Source organism: Podarcis cretensis, assembly GCF_951804945.1.
Source record: "Podarcis cretensis genome assembly, chromosome: 16".
Taxonomy (NCBI): domain Eukaryota; kingdom Metazoa; phylum Chordata; class Lepidosauria; order Squamata; family Lacertidae; genus Podarcis; species Podarcis cretensis.
In genome coordinates, this window is record NC_137186.1 from 7665865 (window position 1) to 7676368 (window position 10504).

Below are 10504 nucleotides of genomic sequence, written 5' to 3' on the forward strand. Positions count from 1 at the left end.
CTCGTGTATGCAATCCAATGTAAACAAGCAGAGCTCACACAGCTTTGCCACAGATCTCCGCAGCCTCTAGTCTACGGGCAGAGCAGGACTGGTGTCAAAACTCTGTGGAACATCTCCCCTCCTGCTGAGTGAGAGAGGAGAGGCATTCTGCCGCCCTGCTTTGCTGCCAGGTAGAGAGGGGAGATCTCCCTCACATACACCTGGTGGTGTGACACATCTTTCCATTGGCAAGGAATCTCAGCTACAGCATCCATGACAGATGGCCACCCAACCTCTGCTTCAAAACGTCCAAGGAAGGAGAGTCCACAGCCTCCCAAGGAAGGCAATTCCACTGTCAAACAGCTCCTACTGTCAGAAAGTTCTTCCTGATGTTTAGTCGAACTCTCCTTTCTTGTAACTTCAATCCATTGGTTTGAGTCCTACCCTCCAGAGCAGGAGAAAACAAGCTTGCTCCATCTTCCATGTGACAGCCCTTGGGATATTTGAAGATGGCTATCATATCTCCTCTCAGTCTCCTGTTTTCCAGGCTAAACATGCCCAGCTCCTTCAACATTTCCGTTTAAGGCTTGGTTTCCAGAACCCTCTGTCATCTTGGTCACCCTCCTCTGCACACATTCCAGCTTGTCAACATGTATCTGAAATAGTGGCACCCAGAACTGTACATAGTATTCCAAGTGTGGTCTGACCAAGGCAGAATAGAGTGATAATATTACTTCCCCTGATCAGGACATTATATTTCTGTTGATGCAGCCTAATTCCAGATTCCAACCCTACCATCCAGTATAAAGATTTATTTCTCATTCTGCTGGTAGTTGCACATTTAGTGATAGTGTATCACTTGAAATCCTGGGTGGACCTACCTCTTGAGACATGGTTCAATAATATTTGGGATATAGCTAGTTCAGAATGACTGCTGGGCTTAGAAGAGTTGAAAATGGTGTTATAAAGGGAAGCACCTTTGGTGAAACCTAGTCTCCCCTTTTTTATATGTAAAGCAAAAAGGAAATTAAAGCTCTTCCATCAGCCTCACAAACCTGTCTGTGGAGAACCTATATGGACTGCCAACGTTTTAAGATCATGTAAAATAACACCATAAGCTTGCTATGTTCTTTTCCTTCCGGTGACTGTATTGTATAATAAATATTATTATCTTTTAAAAAAGAATCATAGAATCATAGAATCATAGAGTTGGAAGAGACCACAAGGGCCATCGAGTCCAACCCCCTGCCAAGCAGGAAACACCATCAGAGCACTCCTGACATATGGTTGTCAAGCCTCTGCTTAAAGCCCTCCAAAGAAGGAGACTCCACCACACTCCTTGGCAGCAAATTCCACTGTCGAACAGCTCTTACTGTCAGGAAGTTCTTCCTAATGTTTAGGTGGAATCTTCTTTCTTGTAGTTTGGAACCATTGCTCCGTGTCCGCTTCTCTGGAGCAGCAGAAAACAACCTTGTGTCTAGAAAATGCATTGCTGATCTCTTCAAAATGGTATCCACTGGGTATTATATCTGAATGAACTTCAACAAGGATATCAAGAGGTATCCATGTCTTTAATGGCGCATTCCAAATACTGTATACTGTATATACAGTATATACTTATACTGTATTGTATAATAAATATTATTATCTTTTAAAAAAGAATCATAGAATCATAGAGTTGGAAGGGACCACAAGGGCCATCAAGTCCAACCCCCTGCCAAGCAGGAAACACCATCAGAGCACTCCTGACATATGGTTGTCAAGCCTCTGCTTAAAGACCTCCAAAGAAGGAGACTCCACCACACTCCTTGGCAGCAAATTCCACTGTCGAACAGCTCTTACTGTCAGGAAGTTCTTCCTAATGTTTAGGTGGAATCTTTTTTCTTTTAGTTTGGAACCATTGCTCCGTGTCCGCTTCTCTGGAGCAGCAGAAAAAACCTTTCTCCCTCCTCTATGTGACATCCTTTTCTATATTTGAACATGGCTATCATATCACCCCTTAACCTCCTCTTCTCCAGGCTAAACATGCCCAGCTCCCTTAGCCGTTCCTCATAAGGCATCGTTTCCAGGCCTTTGACCATTTTGGTTGCCCTCCTCTGGACACGTTCCAGTTTGTCAGTGTCCTTCTTGAACTGTGGTGCCCAGAACTGGACACAGTACTCCAGGTGAGGTCTGACCAGAGCAGAATACAGTGGCACTATTACTTCCCTTGATCTAGATGCTATACTCCTATTGATGCAGCCCAGAATTGCATTGGCTTTTTTAGCTGCCGCGTCACACTGTTGGCTCATGTCAAGTTTGTGGTCAACCAAGACTCCTAGATCCTTTTCACATGTACTGCTCTCAATCCAGGTGTCACCCATCTTGTATTTGTGCCTCTCATTTTTTTTGCCCAAGTGCAATACTTTACATTTCTCCCTGTTAAAATTCATCTTGTTTGTTGAACTAAAATTCATCTTGTTTGTTGAACTAAGTCCCCCTGAGTTCAATGGGATTTTCTCTCTGGTGTGTTCCTGATCATTCTCAAAGTTGTTGTTGTTGTTGTTGTTGTGTCTTTTTTCCCCTGACAGGAACTCAAGGCAGCTCACAGCTACAATCTTATTCTGTTCCATTTATCTGTTGAAGGTGTTTCACATGATTCTTTCCCTCACATATTTTTTTTTCTTTTCAACAGTCTTGCGAGGTAGATTTGGCGGAGAGGTTGCAATTGGCTCAAGGTGGCAGGTGTATATGAGTATATGACGCATATCTGGGTGGGAGATCAAACATGGGAGAAGCTTCCTGGTGTAGAATAGAACGTACCAATGTTCATCTGATAAATGTTGGAGGGTATGCCATGGGGCTATATGGGCTTTTGGTCTGAGCTAGCAGGCCTTTTCTTACATTTGTGAAGAGAATGCTGGGGTTGGAGAACCATAATGATGTAAAAGAGGCCAGCTGGATGAGTTGTAGATTAGTGTTACCTTGGGTAAACTATTTCTTCCAGGCTGCTCTCTCCTGACGAGAGAGAGAGAGAGAGAGAGAGAGAGAGAGAGAGAGAGAGAGAGAGACTCTGTTATTAACTTGATGCTGCCTTGACAGCTAAGTTGTAAGTGATAAAGATCAAGTCAACAGAGCATGATTTTGTCCCTTGTCCCTTGTCTCTTCTCTCTCTCTTTCACACATGCACACACACACAAACACATCAAGACAAGCTGCTGATGCACCGATTTGGGGAAATTAACATTAATCATTTTACATTTTGGGCAGGACAGGTTTCTTACCAGTATAATTAGAGTGCTCATTCCCTTAATCGGGGTTCTGATCTCTCAAAATTAGTTTGACAGAAACAAGCAAATTAAACAGCAGGTATGTCACCATGTTTAAGCTCCAGGGCACCCCCAAACACGTGGATTGTCTGGGTTTGATTTTGTTTTGCTGAGAGTGAGAAAAGGAAATGAATGAAGAGGCAAGATATTTCGTGTGTGTGCTTTGCCCCCCAGTAGATGTGCCCCCTCAAGATCTCCCACCCACACAATGCAAATTGGGTTTGTTTTATTTTATTTTATTTATTTTTTAAAAAATGAGTCCCTTTTATGGATGGGCGAGAAAATTGGCACAGATCACAATCAAAGGGAAGCCTACCTAAATTACATTGCTGAAACAATAAGCAAAGCATACTCCGAAATTTGCACTTCTCTGAATTTTGCAGTGCTGTTGTAAAATTGTGCATATTGTATGTAAGTTCAGAGCAATGCTGATGAATTTTCCTGAAGGCACTTTTTTAAATGATGATGATGATGATAAATAATAATAATAATAATAATAATAATAATTTCACAACTTTATATACAAATGTGGATAACAGAACTTAACACTGGATAAAGGAGAGACTGAAATGGATAGCTTCACTTATCCCTAGAACCAATGAAGACTTACCAAGGGTAGACCCAGTGAAATTGATTGATTACTCTGGTGGCCCTGAGTACCTTGTCCACTTATGTCAGTATGCCTACTATGATTAAGACTTAGTTGAATAAAAACCAATAATCTCCCTTCCATCATACATCTCTGTTGCTGCCACATAATACCTGTTTCACAGCTGTGAGGATTCTGGGATGTTGCCAAGAATCCTTTATTGTCCCCTATGCTCCATCAATGCTGATACATTGTCAAGATCGATGCTCTTTCTGCCTTCCCTTATAGATCACTGATCGAGTCCATGCTTTGCATGGATAAGGTCCCAGGTTCAATCCTTAGAATGCCCAGGTAGGTCTGGGAATTGTCACCTGCCTGAAACCCTGGAGATGCCTGTCAATGTAATCAGCACTGAGCTATATGGACCCCAGTGTTCTGTCTTGGTAGAAAGCACCTTTCTAAATTGGGAGCCAAGCTATGTTCCTCTGTGTCTAGAAAATGCATTGCTGATCTCTTCAAAATGGTATCCACTGGGTATTATATCTGAATGAACTTCAACAAGGATATCAAGAGGTATCCATGTCTTTAATGGCACATTCCAAATATTCTAAGGCAAACATAAAGCATAGAGCTGGAGAGAAGCCTGACTATTTCAATTATATTTTCGTATGTTTTATTTGCATGTGTGTCAATGGGTCTTTACTCTCCTCCTGCCACAAATGCCAGTCTGGGTAGGCAAGTGAAGCAAGGGGCCCTTAGGGAGACTGTTCCCACAGTCTTAAAGTTTCAAAGAAAAATGTTTATAGAAATATAGGAAGCTGCCTTAGATCAAGTCAGGCCATTGGTTCCAGTCAGGCCATTTGTTCTAGCTTGTATTGTCTATGCTGATTGGCAGTGTTGCTTCAGGGTTCTGTATGGTGGTTTCTCTCAGCCCTGCTTGGAAAAGTTAGGGGTTGAATCTGAGAGCTTCTGCGTTCAAAGGATGTACTTGGCATTTTTGCTGGAAGATGGCACCAAATAGGGAGAGTTCTGGGAGCCAGATAGAGAGGTTGAGATGGCTACATTTGGCCCCTGAGCCTGAGATTTCCCCACCCTTCGTCTACACTGACCAGGAGCAAATGTCCAGGGTTTCAGAATGGCAGTTAAGAAAATGTACAAAACCGGTTCAAATTTGTGTTGGAAATGTAAGGAAAAAGAAGGGACTTTTTATCATATGTGGTGGGATTGTAGTAATGTGGTGGGATTGTAGTAATGTGACAAGGATAACTGTGACTTTAAAGATGAATGGGAACCTTTTACGAAGTATTTAAAGAAACAACAAAATGAACTGGACTCCTTGGCAGGTTTTGAATAAACACTCACAAATTCTTTATCGGTAACATACAGATAGATAAATTGAGGATCTTTACAATTTTAAAGGGACGCGGGTGGTGCTGTGGGTAAAACCTCAGCACCTAGGACTTGCTGACCGTATGGTCGGCGGTTCGAATCCCCGTGGCGGGGTGAGCCCCCGTCTTTCGGTCCAAGCTCCTGCCCACCTAGCAGTTCGAAAGCACCCCTAAGTGCAAGTAGATAAATAGGTACCGCTAGCGGGAAGGTAAACGGCGTTTCCGTGTGCTGCGCTGGTGCTGGCTGGCCAGAGCAGCTTCATCACGCTGGCCACGTGACCCGGAAGTGTCTCTGGACAGCGCTGGCCTCCAGCCTCTTAAGTGAGATGGGCGCACAACCCCAGAGTCGGACACGACTGGCCCGTACGGGCAGGGGTACCTTTACAATTTTATTGTAAAGACAAAGGTCTGTATAGTAAAAGCTATGGTTTTCCCAGTAGTGATGTATGGAAGTGAGAGCTGGACCATAAAGAAGGCTGATCGCCAAAGAGTTGATGCTTTTGAATTATGGTGCTGGAGGAGACTCTTGAGAGTCCCATGGACTGCAAGAAGAACAAACCTATCCATTCTTAAGGAAATCAGCCCTGAGTGCTCACTGGAAGGACAGAACCTGAAGCTGAGGCTCCAATACTTTTGGCCACCTCATGAGAAGAGAAGACTCCCTGGAAAAGACCCTGATGTTGGGAAAGATGGAGGGCACAAGGCGAAGGGGACGACAGAGGACGAGATGGTGGGACAGTGTTCTTGAAGCGACCAGCATGGGTTTGACCAAACTGTGGGAGGCAGTGGAAGACAGGAGGGCCTGGCGTGCTCTGGTCCAGGGGGTCACGAAGAGGCGGACACGACTAAATGACTAAACAATGACTAAACAACAACAACCATTTTATATCATGCAGAGAATAGCATGTGCTGAGAAACCAGAGAGAGGAGCTGAGGGAAATCTGGGGGGTGTGTGTCTTTTTTAGGGGGGAGGGGGGAAAGGGGGGAATGTGGATGATGCATTTTTGTTAAATTGTTATGTTGAAATCCCTAATAAAAATATATATATTTTAAAAAAGACAGAATGGACATTCCCATCCCTACCTGGAGATGCCAGGGATAGAACCCAGCAACCTTCTGCAAGCAGAACAGGTGCTCTGCCAGTAAACTATGACACCTGGAATGGTGGGACACCAATGTTGATTCATGAAGATACATAATCATTTCATAGCATTTGCCAGGAGGATAAGGTGATGGGGGGAAAGGGAAAAAAGTACCAGAAATGCCCACAAGCCATTCTGGAAGGGGGGAAAAAAACCACCGACAAGTTGTTAATTATTTCCCTTGCATGTTGTGAGTAATAGCATTAATGAGATCTCATGATGCATAAAAAGAAATTTGTTTGCCGCTGATTAATGCCTCTGAGCGTCATGGGGCGTTTCCTAACTGACACTGCTTCTGGAAAAATGGTATAAAAGCTCATGCCATCCCAGGTTCTCAATACAGCTTCACCTGACAAACCTTCTCATTCATCTCCAGCTCCTCCAAGAGACAGGTAAGTCATCCTTAAGGGAAGGGCTGTAGCTCTGGGACAGAGCATCTGCTGTGCTGGCAGAAGGTTCCCAGTTGAATTCCTGGCATCTCCAAGTAGGGATGGGAATGGCACCCTTTCTGAAACCTCAGCGAGGGTTATAGCTCAATGGTAGACCATCTGGACCAGGGGCATCTTCTTAGGTTCCATTCCTACCCTAGACTATTGTAGGGGAGGTGCCAATGATATCCTGAGGCCAGTTAATACATCTTAATGAATCTTTTGCATAGCGTGTAAGTCCATTCTTTGCCGTGTTTTCGCCACTATCCTCACTAAAAACGCCTCAATAAATAGTCTGAACCTTGTATATGTTGCAAGCTTTAAGAAGAGCCTGTTGCATCAGGCAAATGGCCCATCTAGTTCAGCATCAGAGATTTAAAATACTAATGCACATTTTTACTAAATCTCCATGGTGTATTTGTGCTACCTAGTTCCCTTGAAGTATATCTCTTAGACTTCCACAAACATATCTAGCTCTTTTGAATTTCCAACGTCTTTCAACAGTTAGCTGGGGATTTAGAATGCCACATTCTCAGCACGTTTTACCCTCTATGCTTGGAGAGTCTGCTTATGATACAAACTTAAAACTGATTTAATATTTCTTCTCTCTTTGGAAACAGAGATGTAATTCTGTGTGTGAGAGGGTAAAGATTTCTTTCAGAATCCTCATCTAAATAGCAGTATTGGGAGCTGCTGTTGGACCAGGCAAATGGCCCATCTAGTTCAGCATCCGTTTCTCACACAGGCCTATCAGAGACCTGTTGAAAGCCCATCTGTAAGATCCACATGCAATGGCACTCTCCCCTTCTGAAGTTTCCAGCAACTGGCATTCAGAAGCGTGACAGTGGCGTAGCGTGGGTTGTCAGCACCCGGGGCAAGGCAAGTAATTTGCGCCCCCTAACCCATGGATTTGCGCCCCCTAACCCGTGGATTTGCGCCCCCTAACCCTAACCCCCAGATGTTGCGCCCGGTGCGCCCGGCCCCCCCTGCACCCCCCACGCTACGCCACTGAAGCGTGATGCTTGTAACTGGTGAGGCAGAGCATAACCATCATGGGATTGGCCATTAGATCACCTAGCTCAGAACTCCCTGCACCAGTGTTTCAACCTGGAGTCCAAAGGGGTTATTGAACTAAAATTACGTCCCTGCCTCTTTTCCCGGTTCTTCAGATACGGCAGTCAATTTCTGATAGGTCACTTCTCCCATCCCTCCATGAGAACTATTGTGAAGAATAAAATGTTCCTACTGGCCTCAAAAGACTGGCAACACCAGCTTCAGATCTAACCAGGGGGAAAATAAAGATGCTCATTACATGGTCTGGTCTATCCCTTGCTTGATATACTGTGCCACTGAGAATACATAGGGCTGTATTCCATGTTTCTCCATGTATTCCATGTTTTTCCATGTAGACCCATTTAATCAATAGACATGTCGACTCAGATTGGCAGTTGGAGGCAACCCATAGTTTTCACTGCTGTTGTGAATTACAATGTTTCTTGGCTATAATATGTGCCTGCCTATGTCTTTCCAGACTCAACCATGGCTAACTGTGGACCTTCCTGCACCGTCCCATCTTGTGCTTCCTCCCCAGTCGTTGGTTTTGGATCAGCCGGTGGTCTTGGCTGTGGCTTTGGTGGTGGCCTTGGCGGTGGATTTGGCTATGGTTCTGGCTATGGCTATGGCTCCGGTGCCCTGGTTGGATCCGGCGTCCCTTCTGCCAGTCTAGGTATTCTTTCTGGAGTCCAGCCTTCATGCGTCAACCAGATCCCACCAGCAGAAGTCGTCATCCAGCCACCTGCTGCCATCGTGACCATCCCAGGACCCATCCTCTCTGCCAGTTGTGAGCCCGTGGCTGTAGGAGGAAATGCTCCATGCTCCCCTGGGGGTTATGGATCCGGATTTGGCAGTGGATTTGGTGGCGGATATGGCAGAGGGCTCTATGGTGGTGCAGGTCTTCTGGGGTCTAGCTCTGGTGGTTTTGGGGGCCGTGGCCGTTATGGGTTTGTGGGGCGTAGAGGCAGCATCTGTTATACCCCATGCTAAGCTCTCACGGTCTGTCAACAAGGAGGAAAGAAAAAGAGATCTGTGGTGGACTATTTCGGTCTGATTTTAGATATGCTGAGCACCCAAACTCCCTAGGCAATCCCAGTGGGAGCTGGGAGAGTGTTCTGCATCCCTTGTAATCAGGCCCATCTAGAACATGCAGCTGTTTCCAGTTTAATTTTATCTCACTTTCCCCTGCTAGTTACTATGATATTTATTTGCCTACGTCTCTTTGAAACACACCTATTCGCATTGGGAAGAAAAGCACAAGATCCATTCCCTATGTCTATGAAATTAGCATGCAAGTGTAAATATGTGTAATTGGGACTTAATGTAAGGAAGGTGGAAAGAATGTTCTATACATGTAGAAACCCCTACTCTTCCTCCAGCCTGAAAAAATAATTCTAAAGATGAAGCTGTTCACTGGAATGTGTTCTTTTTTTGCTTTATTGTCTTGCAGTATGCTTAGTATTCACATGAATACTTTTACTGTTTGAAATTCCCAATAAAACTTTTTCTGCATCATAGCACTGGCTTTCTGGTTTTCCTTTTTATGTGGCAGCACAATCCTATACTCATCTACCAAGAAATAAGTTCCTTTCAATACAGTTCAATGCAACTTACTCAAAAGTAAGTCTGTTCACGGTCACACCCCTAAGAATATATCACATATCCTCTTGGACTGGTTCAAGCATCCACCATCCTGTTAACAGTGCAGCAAGTATTTCCAGAACTTGCCACCTAGATATCATCAGAACCCTTGAATGTTGGAGGAATTGAAAGAGATATCACGGGGTTACTTACCAACAGAGAACATTGATAAGGCATAAAACCAATAAATCCAGAGAGAGGTATCACTGTTGTTTTAAGATGGTCTGCTCAGCAATAGGGGGAAACTTCAAATTTGGATTAGAGGAACATTTACTGAACATTCCATTCATTTCTTAGATTCTGCAGATCAAATTGATTTACTGATACCAAATATCTATAAAAACTGGCAGCTGGCTTTTTAGTTTCAAAGGATTTAACCAATTGTTCTAGTACCTCTGGTGTCTTAGATGCTGGGAAGGCTGCCAAAGGCCTGAGAGAAGAGGAATGTTCTTGCCTGGCACCTAAAGATATGTAATGAAGGCATCAGTTGAACCTCCTTGGGGAGAGCATTCCAAAAACAGAGAACCACAAAAGAAAATGTCAATTTTCTTGTTGCTGTCCTTCAGACCTCTCATGGTGGAGGTACCTGAAGAAGGGTCTCAGATGGTGATCACAGGGACTTGGTCAGTTCATCTGGGCAAAGATGGTCCTTGAGATATTGCAGTCCTGAGCCATTTAAAGCTTTATTGGTCCAGGAAACTACCGTATTTTTTGCACCATAACACTCACTTTTTTCCTCCTAAAAAGTAAGGGGAAATGTCTGTGTGTGTTATGGAGGGAATGCCTACGGGTGGCATGCCTACGGAATTTCCTCCTCTAAAAACTACGTGCGTGTTATGGTCGGGTGCGTGTTATAGAGTGAAAAATTCGGTAATTAGTAGCCAGTGTACTCAGGCCAGGATTGGTGTTATATGCTCAAACTGTCCTGCCCCAGTGAGCAACCCAGCCACCAAATTCTGTACCAGCCAATGTTTCT

At 44.3% G+C, this 10504-nt stretch overlaps 1 long non-coding RNA gene across 1 annotated transcript; it reads left to right on the forward strand.

Annotated features, from left to right (window-relative positions):
- The first annotated feature begins 6669 nt into the window (after positions 1 to 6669).
- LOC307205820 lies at positions 6670 to 9141 on the forward strand. Its single transcript, XR_013834077.1, has 2 exons — positions 6670 to 6798; positions 8366 to 9141. It is a non-coding gene; the product is annotated as an uncharacterized lncRNA (long non-coding RNA).
- Positions 9142 to 10504: the final 1363 nt, after the last annotated feature.